Here is a 13,499-nt window from a genome sequence, read left to right as displayed (position 1 = left end):
TTTAAAGCAAAGGGAAACAACACCTTTCTACTAAAAATTTTGGATGGTGAGGTGCTTAAACTATCTGTGAATGGGCAGTTTCTCAAGCTTTATTTCCAGCATTAAAGAGGTCAATTTTCACTCGCTGTATATATCGGTGAGCCATTGTACATATCAGTAATGCTTTAATTTCTTACTATTTCTGTTTTTCTTTTTTATGTACTTGAATAAAATGACTCCATGCCCAGTGGATAGAAGGCACTAATCTGCAGGTTCTCAAAGCATTTCTTGCAATACATTATCCCCATTGGAGCCGATGTTGTCACCTGTCAACCCTCTTCTGATTATGGTAAATGGTCCTATTTTCCATCGCTAGTACACAAAATGATGGGTGCAATCTTGGAGATCCAAAGGAAGAACCGAAGTCTGAAATCCAAAGGGAGAGCCAAAGGAAGAACCGAAGTCTGAAATCCAAAGGGAGAGCCAAAAAGGGAAAGCCTAAGTCTAAAAGACAAAAAGGACGGTTGACCATCGAGGCCCGATATCAGAAGGATCGGTCAGTAGTGTAATTGGGATTTCGGGATATCGGAGGCCGAAAACAAAGAAGATTTGAAATTCAGTGCCGAAATCAAAAGGGAAAGGATGATCATCTGGATCCCGATTTTGGAAAAAGCTCAGCACATTGGAACTCGAATTTCCAAGGGTCAATCATTTTGGAATTTCGGAGTATCAAAGTTTCGTAACTCCTTAAAAATTGAAACTCTTTTGAAAGTGTTGAGGGTCATGGAGTAAGGGAAATACAAAGGAAATCATCGCAAGACCAAGGACCCCAAGGACCTTTTCTCTATCCTACAGGAAGACACATGCCAGATAGTGATTGGCCTCGAGAAGTAGACAAAGAAGATGAAGTTAGCATGAAGTAGCCGTACGAAGACATGTGGTAATCATCTTCAGCATTTTTAGGTGGCCTAGTGGGGCAAACTCGTGTGACACATGCCACCACTCCAGAGATGCCATGTGGAAATGATGACATCATCATGACATCGCCTCAGAGGTCAGCATATTGGAGGTTGGAAATATCAAAACTCCTTTATAAAAGTTTTTCTAAAAGTTTCGATGAGAGGGGTTTCGATGAGGACTAGCACGTGGTCGTGAGAGATACAAAGAACTCAGAGCGGAGAGAAGGTTTAGCACCTAAGTTCTATGGAGAAAATCGGGGATGGAGATATTGAAACTCCATGATAGAATTATTTTAAAAAGGTTATGATGCATAGAGAGCTTCGATGATGAGACTAGTGACTAGTCATATGGACCCAAAAGGACCACGGGCATGAAGCAGGGCTAGCACCTATGTCTATGGAAGTACATGAGAGGTGAAGGATTTCGTAACTCCATTGTAAATCGATTTTGAAGAACTTTTGAGGAAAGGAGATCTGATGCATTGATGGATCATGGTTGTGTGTTGGAAGCGGGATCCCCCAAGGACAGTTTTGGGGCTAAAAGCCCATGTTTTGTTCAAATTTTGAAATAAACTTGTAAAGATTCCGAATTTTTTTGTCGCGGAGTGCGTAGGTGTCATGAGTCATAAAGGGTTGTCCACCCTTAGTTTTGTAAAGTAAAGTCAGTTGTAAGAGATCTACCCATGGTCTACGGACCATGGGATTGTATAAAAAGAGCTAAGCTCTAAGTAGTTTTAGAGACATCAATGGAGAAAGATCATGTAAAAGAGTCGTAGTTCTGAATTAAGATGTCTAAGTTTCGGGTTGTAGCGTAGGTAGAGGATCTACAGCTGAGTGCGCAGAAGCCTAGGGTAGAAGTCCACAGCTGAGTGCACGGACCCCTGCAGATGTGTGTGCAGGGTGGATAGAGTCTGCAATCACTTGCAAGATATCAATAAAGAGAAGTATTCTGCAATTTCTGTGTATTTGTTCCGATTGATGCATCTTGTCATTTTATGTATGAAATTCCTTTATAATTCTTATGTGATGCGCGAATGTGTATAATTATGTTGGATAACTAAACGCAATTAAGAATATTTGTTTCCGCAGTGCTAACTGTGAGTATCTAATAAGATAAGTAAGATTCTCAGGATAACTGGAAAATCTGTGCAATACGTTGCTTTAGCAGCGCGAAGGTATCTGAATCGAAGGTTAGGGCTACGCAAAGGTCAGTTGTACCCTTTTGCGGAGGTATCGAAGGAAGGAATAAGGGGTTAGGTAGACAGAGCCCTAAACCTAAGTGACATGCACGAAGGTAGGAATAGAAGGAACAAAACGACATCACGACCATCTCAAGGTGCGGAAACTTGGTTCCAACATCCCCCCATACTACTTCGAGTGAGACTTGGGTCTGCACTCCGCGACCTAATGCCGAAAGGGCCAATAGTGTAGGGATTTGTTTGGCTAATTAATGTTGAACCTGGGTCAGGCCCCCTCAAGCCAACAAATGGTTCCGTTACCGGGACCGGAATCTGCATAAGAGATGTGTGATGTCGTATCACTGGAATCCAACTAAGAAAGAGATTGGAGACTGGTTAGATAGGAAGATCCACGAATTCGCGGCGCAGGAGAACAGAAACCCGCGACTGACAAAGGAATAGTGGCTGGATAGGTACCTATATATAGAAATACACGAGATCTTTTTATGTTCCTTTCCGGTTGAGCTATACGAGTGGATCGCGAAGCTAGCAGATAGCCAAGGAAGGTGGAAACTTGACGGTCCTATTGTGTGGACCCCGGAGCTAGTGCGAAGGTTGGAAGCATCGGAGGATAAGATCGTTCACGCTATCAATCATTGGCTCAATCGTGTCATAGGAGGATTTTTAATTGAATTTGCAGTTGATACCTCAGTCAGCTACAGCGAGGCGGAGCGGTGCTTTTTCAAAGGACCGCGAGGTAAGTACGTGAAATCTTTGAATACCTGGATTAAAATGTTATTGTGCAAAAAGCGGGTTATGCAGCTACGTTGATGTTCGAGACTACGCAAAGCAAAAAAACTTACAGAAACGAAGGAAAAAAGGGTCCTGAATATAGTCTGTTGATTTCACCTCCACGAGGTGACGAAGAGGGAATAGCGTAGGTTTCTCCGCAAAGTGATATTCAGTTAATAAGGCAAGGATTCCCGCGAATACCACCTCCATCCACGCCACCTCCAACTTCACCACCATCACCTGTGACTTCACCCGTACCACCTCCACCTCCACCGCAGTTCAGTATGGCAAATTCAATGAAGTTGCCCTTGTTCAAATGCTTGGGAAATGAGGACCCAGACCAATTCTAGTTCGTTGTAAAGGTCGTAAGGGAAGCTCAGGGCGTTACAAATGATAACATGAAGAAGGCAACATTGGTTAGCGCTCTACAGGATAGCATGCTAAACTCATATATCAAGTACAATAATGATAACCCAAATGTTGGAGTGGCAGACATCTAGACAACATTGAATAGAGAATTCAGTAGGCCTAAATCTAAAGCACAATCTATTGTAGGGTTCAAAGAAATCGTGATGCAACCGGGCGAGACACCTTGAGAACTCGATCAAAGGTTGAAGTGTATAATCCACGAAGCCAACATGAACCTAACAGATGGACAACATCGTGAGTGGTCTGTGGCTTTGCTCCTGCCACACATAAGGGTTGCGCTGTCACAACAAAAGACAACGACTCAGGCCAAGGCCTTAGAGATCATAATTAGGCTGCATGAAACCTCGATGCAAGATCCAAATCTGGGGATTCAGCAGATCCATGCACAGTTGAAAAATATTTTCCTTGAGATGCAAATCTTGAAGCAAGACAGTTCAACTAGAGGAGCGCAAAGAGGTATGGTGCCTGAAATGCAAGGGTCAGGGCCATGACAAAGACCATTGCCTGGTCTTTGCGAACTACCTGTCAGGAGGAGGGCCGATGCCTTTAAGGCTGGAAGCTCGAGCAAGACCGAGCATGGGGCCTGCATTATGGTGTGCTATCTATCAGGTAGCAGGAAAACATGCCACAGATAACTGTCATTTGCTGCAGAAGTTTGTACAGACACCACAACAACTGTTCTGCAACTTTTGTAGGTCGGTAGGGCATGATGAGAATAACTGCAAGAGTTATGAATTGATGATGGATAGAACTCCCGCCTATAGGGTTCATGCATAAACGCGGCCCCCTGACTAGAGTGCGGGGATGGCACGGACAGGATTTCAGGGGCACAGACAAAGTAGAGGAGGACCTGGTAGAGTTCAGGGACATTTGATCTACTACAATTGCAGAGGACCAGGACATTATTTCCGCGATTGTACTAACCTAACACGTCTGTCGTGCAAGTATTGCACTCTGTTTGATCATGAAACGGAAGACTGTCCTATGCTGATAGCAAGGATACATGACAAAGGGGCGCTACCACCGCAGCATACCCAGAACCTGTAGATGATGAGGTATCAGCCATGCGAGGAGGATCTAAACATGAATATAGTGCTCCGAAGTGGAATCGCAAGAGGAGATGACAAGGGGAAATAGCCAGAAGACAATACATGGGTTCGAAAAGCTCCAGCAAAGGAAACTGAGTTTGATTTGGAGCACGCACATGAAACCTTCATGGAAGCGAAGAAGAGCTTCGCTGAGGCCTCCACCTCAAGAAGAAAGGATAATCCTGATTAGGAGATGGACCCTTCTATGCTTACAACTTTCCTGGAGACCTGTATGAAGTTTCTGCATGATAGTAAGGTTGTGAAAGGATACAAGAGCTTATAAGTAGATGCGTCGGAAACACCCTGAGTGAGCCACGCGTAGTACGAAAGATAAGTAAGCATAAAACAAGGACAGGATGGGAAATGAGACTGACCATGCATATAGGAGAGTATGAGATGGATTAGGTTATTTTGGACCTGGGGTCAGTTGCGAACGTCCTACCCAAATAGACTTGGGAGTGGATGGGAATACCCGCACTACAATGGTCTCTGATTTAGCTAAGAATGGCAAATCAACAGAAGATCATCCCCATGGGGCGGCTGCAAGGCGTGACTGTAGATATTGAAGGTGTGAGCGTGCTAGCTGATTTTGAAGTAATAAAAATTGTGGATGACAGCAACCCCTATCCTGTGCTCCTTGGAATTGATTGGGCTACTGATATGAATGGGGTAATCAACCTAAAGAAGCGAAAGATGATATTTGAGAATAAATCGCTACGCGTAATAGTACCCCTAGATCATGTTGAGGGATCGCGCTATACTGAACCAATCCGTGATTATGAGAGCAATGATGATCTAGACTGTATCTATAAAATAACAGTGCGAGACCAAGATTGGGTGAATCCAACAGCGGATGGATGAATTACCTAGGATCACGAGAGTTCATGCACCTCGGACTCTGATGAAGAACTAGAGTGCTTGGAGAATCGGTTACATGAAGTAACCACGCTGAGTTGTAACATGATTACTCGGTCATTGCATTGTGTGTCGTCAGAGGTAACAATTTTGCCTACTTATGATGGCCTGAATGATGTAGATATCTTTTTGGATGCACTTCAGAGGGAGGTACTAGAAAATCAGCGCTTCCAAGCGTTGGACTAGGAACTGCACGCAACGCCCACAAGATGGTGGGGTATGCACAAGGGAAGCTTTGATGATTGGCGCAAATGTAGGAGAATGATGAGGACACACTTTGGGAAGCCGAAGGTGCGAATGACAGACAAGTATGATGGGCAAGATGATCCGTGCGCGCACTTGGCCAAATGGGCTCAGGCTTATGGAGAGAAGCCCTAACCTAAATGGGTGCACTTGTTTTGTCATACCTTGGATATTGTCCCGATGAACTGGTATGTAGAAACAGAGCTTTGCCATGGGACAGGTGAATGGGATATTCTGCACGAAGGATTCATAATGACATTCAGTTTTGAAGACGGGTTTGATAGTATTGATGAAGCGCTACAAGAGGTGAAAGCAACAATCTTTAGGATACCGCAGGATCCTTTAGACTTGATTCAAGCCTGAATGGGCTACTCAGCTGAGTCATGCGCTAGAATGTTATAACGTAACTGCCGAAGAAGAGGACGAGGATCTGCGAAAGATTAACATCCCTGAAACAGAAGGTCATCGTGAGGTTGAAGGACCGTAGGTTGAGAATCCGGATATAACTGCGCCACTGAAAACGAAACAAGTGAACATTGGTATGGAGGCAGAGCCCAAATTCGTGAATATTGGAGATTACTAGGATGACATAACAGTGGATAAGGTCGCTGAATTGCTCCGTGAATACCAGGATTTATTCCCTACCAATTTTACGGATTTAAAAGGGATAATTAGGGACCTAGGCATTATGAAGATCATGTTGAAACCCGACGCGAAGCCGCTTAAGCAAAGACCTTACCATCTTAATCCGAAGTATAAGTAGAAGGTCTGCTTAGAACTAGATAAGATTCTCGTAGTAGGCATCATTGAACCTGTGGAAGAATCTGACTGGGTAAGCCCAATATTGGTACAGGAGAAGAAGAAGAAGGATGAAATAAGGATATGCGTGGATCTCAGAAAGCTGAATGACACTTGCATACATGATCCTTTCTCGACTTTATTCATTGATGAAGTGTTGCACAATGTAGGTGGCCAAGAGGCATATTCCTTCACTGATGGGTTCTCTGGGTACCACCAGATCAAAATCACACCAGAGGATAGGATCAAGGCAACCTTCACGACTGAGTGGGGTTATTTTCAATACGTTGTAATGCCGTTTGGATTGAAGAATGCGTCTGCGATTTTCTCGCGCATAGTCGTTGCTGTGTTTAAGGAGTTTATTCATAAGTTCCTGGAAGTATACTTTGATGATTGGACTATGTTTGGGTTGGTGAAACTCCATGTAGAAAGCCTACGCCTGATACTGGATACCTGTTGAAGATACCAGATCATGCTCAATCTAAAGAAGTGCTTGTTTTGTGTTCCTTTTGGGACCCTGCTGGATCATGTGGTTTGGAGGCAGGGATTGATGTTAGACCCCGCGAAGATTGCAGTGATACTGAACTTGGAAGCGCCAAGGAGTGTGAAACAGTTGCGTGCCACCCTAGGACATACATGATATTACAGAAAGTTCATCAAAGGCTATGCCCAGATCACTGTGCCTATGGAAAAGTTGTTGAAGAAGTGTCACATTCTGCTGGAATGAGGAATGTAAGAAGAGCCTGGATATATTGAAAGAAAAGATGGTCATTACATCGATCCTAGTCTTCCTGGACTAGAAGAAAGAGTTTCATGTACATGTTGATGCATCATGTATAGCGCTGGGAGCAGTACTGACACATGCTGGTGGAGAAGACCTGGACCACCATATCGTGTTCGCTAGCAGAAGGTTATCTAAAGTGGAGAAGAAATATTCCACCACCAAGCACGAAGGGTTAGCTATGGTATATGTGCTCCAGAAGTTTAGGCACTACTTGCTGGGAGGACATTTTAAGATGTACACAGATCATTCCGCGCTAAAGTACCTGGTCAATAAGCCTGTGTTTGGGGGGAGAATCTACAGATGGTTGTTATTGTTCCAAGAATATGATTTTGAAGTTATTGTGAAGCTTGGACAATTGAACGTGGGACCAGACCATCTGTCGCGCATTGAAACAGGGGAAGAGCCCACTAATTTGGAGGAAGGATTGCCTGACACGCAGCTATTTGCAGTGTGCATCGCGGATGGTCATTTTGAGGATATAATACACTTCCTAATGACAGGAACTGCCCCAAAAGGATACACTATCTATCGGAAGAAGGAATTAGTGGTGCCACAGCAGATTTCTCTGTCATTGCCGGGAATCTATACAAAATGGGGTTAGATGAGATATTGTGACGATATGTACCCGAGTTTGAGAGGAGCAGCATTCTCGCGGACGCTCATGGGGGCGTTGCGGGAGGACATTATGCAAAGAGAGCGACCGCGCAGAAGATTCTACTCGCAGGGTTATGGTGGCCAACCCTCCATCAGGGCTCAAAATCATATTGCAAGGCGTGCAATGTATGTCAAAGGACTGGTAGGCCATCACAGAGGGATGAGATGCCTTTAAATCCACAGATGACGTTGCAACCATTTTAGAAGTGGGAAATAGACTTTGTGGGACACATTCAGCCCCAAGGAAAGATGGGAGCAAGGTACATTATCACCGCGATGGAGTATTTGACTCGTTGGGTGGAGGTACATCCTGTGAAGGATTGCATAGGCGTGACTGCTGCGAAGTTCCTCTTTGAGCATGTACTGACACGATTTGGCTGTCCAAAGATTTTGATGAGTGATCACGGTACACACTTTCTAAATGAGACGATTAGCACGCTAACGGAGGAATTTTAGGTATATCACTAGAAGAGCACGCCTTATCGCCCACATGCTAATGGGACGGTGGAAGCGTTCAATAAAGTGCTAGAGAACGTGCTAACCAAGGTTTTCAACGCTCAGTGAAGTGATTGGGACCTACACCTACCTAAAGTGCCTAGTCTGCGCATAGTGGTGCTTAGAGGTATGACAGATCATAGAGCCCTGGAGGAAAGGCTCGCACAACTGGATGAGCTTGAGGAAGAGAGATTTCTGGCTGGATTTCACCAATAGGTCCAAAAGCAGCGCGAAAAAGCATGGCATGATCGGCATATTAAGTTGCGCACCTTTAAGGTAAACGACCTGGTTTTGTTATATGACAGCAAGTTTGATAAATTTCTAGGGAAATTCCAAATGCACTGGTTAGGGCCTTATGTCATTAAAGAGATTACCGACGGAGGAGCGGTACAGCTGGTCAAGTTGAATGGAGATCCCTTCCCAGGAAATTTAAATGGCAATTGATTGAAGCCATACACCGGTGGTCTGACCATGTGACTAGATGAAGGCATCACAGTCTTAGCACTCCGGGCAGCTAAAAGGAGGTGCGAGACTATAAACTACACTGCCTGGGTTGGGGAGCTATGCGATTGGAGGATTGCGCGAAGCAAGGAAGTGTCACAGGGTTCACAACAACGCGAAGGGAGCTACGCTACCCAGGGAGAAATCGCGCAAGTCAGCCAGAAAGTGACCGTTAAAGTCATTGTTCATGATATGATGGTTCAAATGCGGCAAAATGGAGTGGGTGGCCGGCATTTAAGATGAAATTTATGGCTTAGATCCTTGAAAATCTGTCACCAATCCAACATAATGAACCGAATTTGGGGGGAACGGTCAGATTTGAATTCAAAATTCCCTATAAATTACAAGTGGTTGTCCAGCAAAAAACACTTGGCATTTTGATAATTGAATTGCTGAGATTTCAGGCACTCATGAACCGAGAATTCTTTGAAGCTTTGAAAGAGACTCCAACATTTGCAAACTTACCCGCAACATCGCGAGTACTGTTGGAGAGAATTATGTCGGCACCCACAGAAACTATAAATACTAAAGAAATAGTAGAGGAGTTGGTGCTGGATGTTGAGATGGAGGCAGAGGAAGCTACTCCAGCAATGGCCGAAGTATTGGCAGAGGTCCCTAAATCACCAAGGACGTCGAGACCAAAACCAACCCCAACTAAGGAAACCGTGAAGGACAAGAAGGGCAAGCAGCCTGCCATACCAGTGCGTGCATCACCAAGGAGAAACCCACCAAAACCCACCGCACAGGAGAAATGCAAGGCCATAAATTTGGAGCCGGAGGAGGAAGACATTGAAGACATCCCGATGGATGATGAGGATGTGGGAGTTGAAGTGGAGGAAGTTGAAGCCCAGGGTGCAGACCCTATTACTCAGTTGTCGGAGTATGTCCCTCTGCGCAAACCTAAGACCAAGGTACCAAAGGACATCAATGAGAGTAAGACTCCCCTGCAAACCCCTCTGCTACTAGACGGATTGTTTTCGACGGTCCGCACTTGGCATGAGTGCCGCTACTAAAACTTGAAGACTGGGACTTGGCCGATCATGAGAAGTTCCCACACCTGGCGACCGAGCAGCTGATGCACCGCATCATTGATACAAACATGAGAATGACCACATTAGAGCCATGGAGGTGGCTAATGGGAGTAAAGAAGGCAGGGTTGCTCAACCTGCTCTGGGTGCCGCACTACCACTGCACCCCGGTGATAGTTTTGGTCATCAAGCAGCTGTTTTTCTTGGTGCATGATAGGTGTCTGTGGTTGGAGGAGACGATACCCATCATGGATAGGTTGATTCATCGGATAACGTGATTTCCATATACAAGAGAGAATCTGGCCATGATATTTGGCAGAAAAGGTGGCGAACAGGCTCTAGTTGAGTCTATGAAGGAAAAATTTAAGATAGTGAAGACACCGCGCAAATACGCTATATCCAGCATCTACGACCCTGCTGTGAAGGCAGCCACACAGATCCTCGTAGGGAAAGTGATGAGGAAGTGTCGTGCCGATGAGGTGTCGATGCCTGCTGTCGCGCTCATAGCACAATGCGCTGAAGGAGTCCGGTTCAACTAGTCGAACTACCTTTGTTGAGAGTTCTTGGCAAACTTCTGTGAAGCACAAGAGCTCAAAAAGATGTTCCAATACGCGTGGCTTTTGCTATCAATTGTGCTAGTAGCATGGGAGCTTCCAGAGGACAACTAGTTCCCTTCAGTCGTGCCCAACCTCCCAGAAGCAATGAAGTACGCTTCGCTGAGGGTGACCAAGGACGCGCAGCGAGTTAGGGAGAGCAAGATCTTTTGGATCTTGATGGAGATGAACATCTGGATGGCCATCAATCGTAAATTGTGATTGTCGCCTACGGTGTATGCCAACCTACAGGACTACGCTGAATTTAAAGCAGACTTCCATCGAGTATCCATCAGGATGAGGAAGGACCCTACGCAGAAATGGTATGACTTGCCGTATCTGGCAACGGATGATGCCATTGATGCAGTGCTTGATCAATGGCCGAGAAAGTGGCACACTACCACAGACTTGGCGGTGGGCGGGAGCAAGTCCACCGTGCAAAATAAAAAGGAGGAGGCCAAGCTTAAGATGACACTGTTGGCAGAGAAGAGGAAAAATGAGGCTGCTAATAAGGCCCAGGCGGAGCGCAAGGCCGCGCAGCAGACAGTGAAACAGATAGGTGGGATAGAGCGAGGCTTTGATAAAGGCACGAGGTCACCTTCACCTGAGACCAAGGAGGAAACAGATGAGCAGCACGGCACAGACCCTTAGGAGATGTCTGTCCTCATCAAGCACCCAAGAATGTCGAAGAAGGGAGGGCCCAGGAAGAAATCAAAGGCGAACAAGACCTCACTGTACCCCATCACATTAACAGAGAGAGACTTGCATGATATCAGTGACATAGTGAGGGATGTCACCGCGAAGGCCTTGCAATAGTTTGAACAGTAGCAATAGATCATCTTAGGGGCCATCCAGATAGGGTTGCAGGAGTTGCAGACCTGCGCGTCGCAGGATGGCATGGTGTCTACCAGCCTGGCTATCGGCACTTCAGAGGCTGCTGATATGCTGCGCACGAAGGCCTCCAGTGCAATAGTGTTGCTTGATGGAGCACTGACCACAGAGAATGAGGTTGACAGGCCCACTATCAACGCCTTAAAGGGAGTCAGGTTGAACCTGGCAGCACTCCCATGTGAAGCACTACATCTCTTGCAGGATGGAGTAATTGCAGAACTGAGGGCTCGTGAGCATCGTGCCCTCCAAGTGATTAGTGAACAGTGGGTCAACAACGAGCATATGGCCCTACAGAGAAATGCTGTCATTGCCGCTGAGACCGAGGTGACCAATCAGAGCAAGCACATTATGCAGGTCGTCGAGGAGGCATGCCGAAGGGTCCCAGAATTGACCATTCCGAAGGAGGAGTCAGTCGAGGTACGCATCCATAAGTTGGCCACAGGGGTGCGCGATACTCGTACTAAGATGGCGCGGGTTCAATTGGAGTTGAACCTGCAAATTATAGAGTTGCAGTTGAAGGCCCAACCTTCAACCCCGCCAGAAGTCAAGGAACAAAGGGCGACTGCTATCACAGAAGTAGTAGTGGTGGTGAATAGTGCAGTAGCAGACTGCACGCCACTGTTTGAGCAGTCATTTGAGGTCCTGACAAGCTTGCAGGAGGACCCAAATGTATAGAGGCTAGAGACAAAAGCGCGTGAGCTACATCAGTGCTATGATGAGGTCAAGGGCACAACACGAACCATCGTGCTAACACAGTGACTAGCCAAGGTCCAGGAGGCCAAGCAGCTAAAGGAACAGGTGGACGTAGTGCTGCACAAGGAAGCAGTGCTAAAGGCAAGACTGAAGCCCTGGCTGGATGAGGCTTACACAGTGACAGGATCTATCGAAGGCAAGATTGTGACTCTGCAAGCGACGCAGCAAAAGCTTCAGGCTGACAGCGTAGGAGCAGTGATTGAGAAAACAGTGGAAGACACGAAGCAGGCGACCGCACAGTGCACCACTGAGGTTGCGCTCATACGAGTCGAGCTGGAAGGACTTCGCGCAAATATCTCCATGCCTACCAAGTGACTCAAGGGCGAGTCACGATGTTTGTGTTGGGGGCCTGTTGGGAGCGGGATCCCCAAAGGACAGTTTTGGGGCTAAAAGCCCATATTTCGGTCAAATTTTGTAATAAACTTGTAAATACTCCGCATTTTTTGGTCACAGATTGCGTAGGTGTCATGAATCATAAAGGGTTGTCTGTCCTTAGTTTTGTAAAGTAAAGTTGGCTGTAAGAGATCTACCCATGGTCCGCAGACCATGGGATTGTATAAAAAGAGCTAAGCTCTAAGTAGTTTTAGAGACATCAATGGAAAAAGATCATGTAAGAGAGTCGTAGATTTGAAGTAAGAAGTCTAAGTTTTGGGTTGTAGCGTAGGTAGAGGCTCTGCAACTGAGTGCACAGAGGCCTAGGGTAGAAGTCCGCAGCTGAGTGCGCAGACCCCTGCAGCTGTGTGCGCAGGGTGGATAGAGTCTGTAATCACTTGGAAGATATCAATAAAGAGAAGTATTCTGAAATTTCTGTGTCTTTGTTTCGATTAATGCATCTTGTCATTTTATGTATGAATTTCCTTTATAATGCTTATGTGATGTGCGAATGTGTATAATTATGTTGGATAACTGAACGCAATTAAGAATATCTATTTCCGTGGTGCTAACTGTGAGTATCTAATAAGATAAGTAAGATTCTCAGGATAACTGGACAATTTGTGCAATATGCTGCTTTAGCAGCACGAAGGTGTCTAAATTGAAGGTTAGGGTTGTGCAAAGGTCAGTCATACCCTTTCACAGAGGTATCGAAGGAAGGAATAAGGGGTTAGGTAGACAGAGCCCTAAAACTAAGTGACCTGTGCGAAGGTAAGAATAAAAGGAAAAAAAAATGACATCACGACCATCTTAGGGTGCAGAAATTTGGTTCCAGCATCCCCCCATACTGCTTCGGGTGAGACTTCGATCCGCGCTCCCTGGACTAATGCCAAAAGGGCCAGTAGTGTAGGGATTTGTTTGGCTAATTAACACTGAACCTGGGTCAAGCCCCCTCAAGCCAACATTGTGGAAGACTTAAAGGAACCATGGGAAGAAGAGAAATTACAAAGGGAAATAGGCCCCCGACAAGATCCCAAAGGCCTTAGC

This window comes from Pinus tabuliformis, chromosome 6 (genome assembly GCF_031772625.1).
Source record: "Pinus tabuliformis cultivar Carrire ecotype Pingquan chromosome 6, CPIR1, whole genome shotgun sequence".
Classification (NCBI taxonomy): Eukaryota; Viridiplantae; Streptophyta; class Pinopsida; order Pinales; family Pinaceae; genus Pinus; species Pinus tabuliformis.
The sequence above is the reverse complement of the archived record's forward strand: the minus strand, read 5'-3'. Positions refer to the sequence as shown.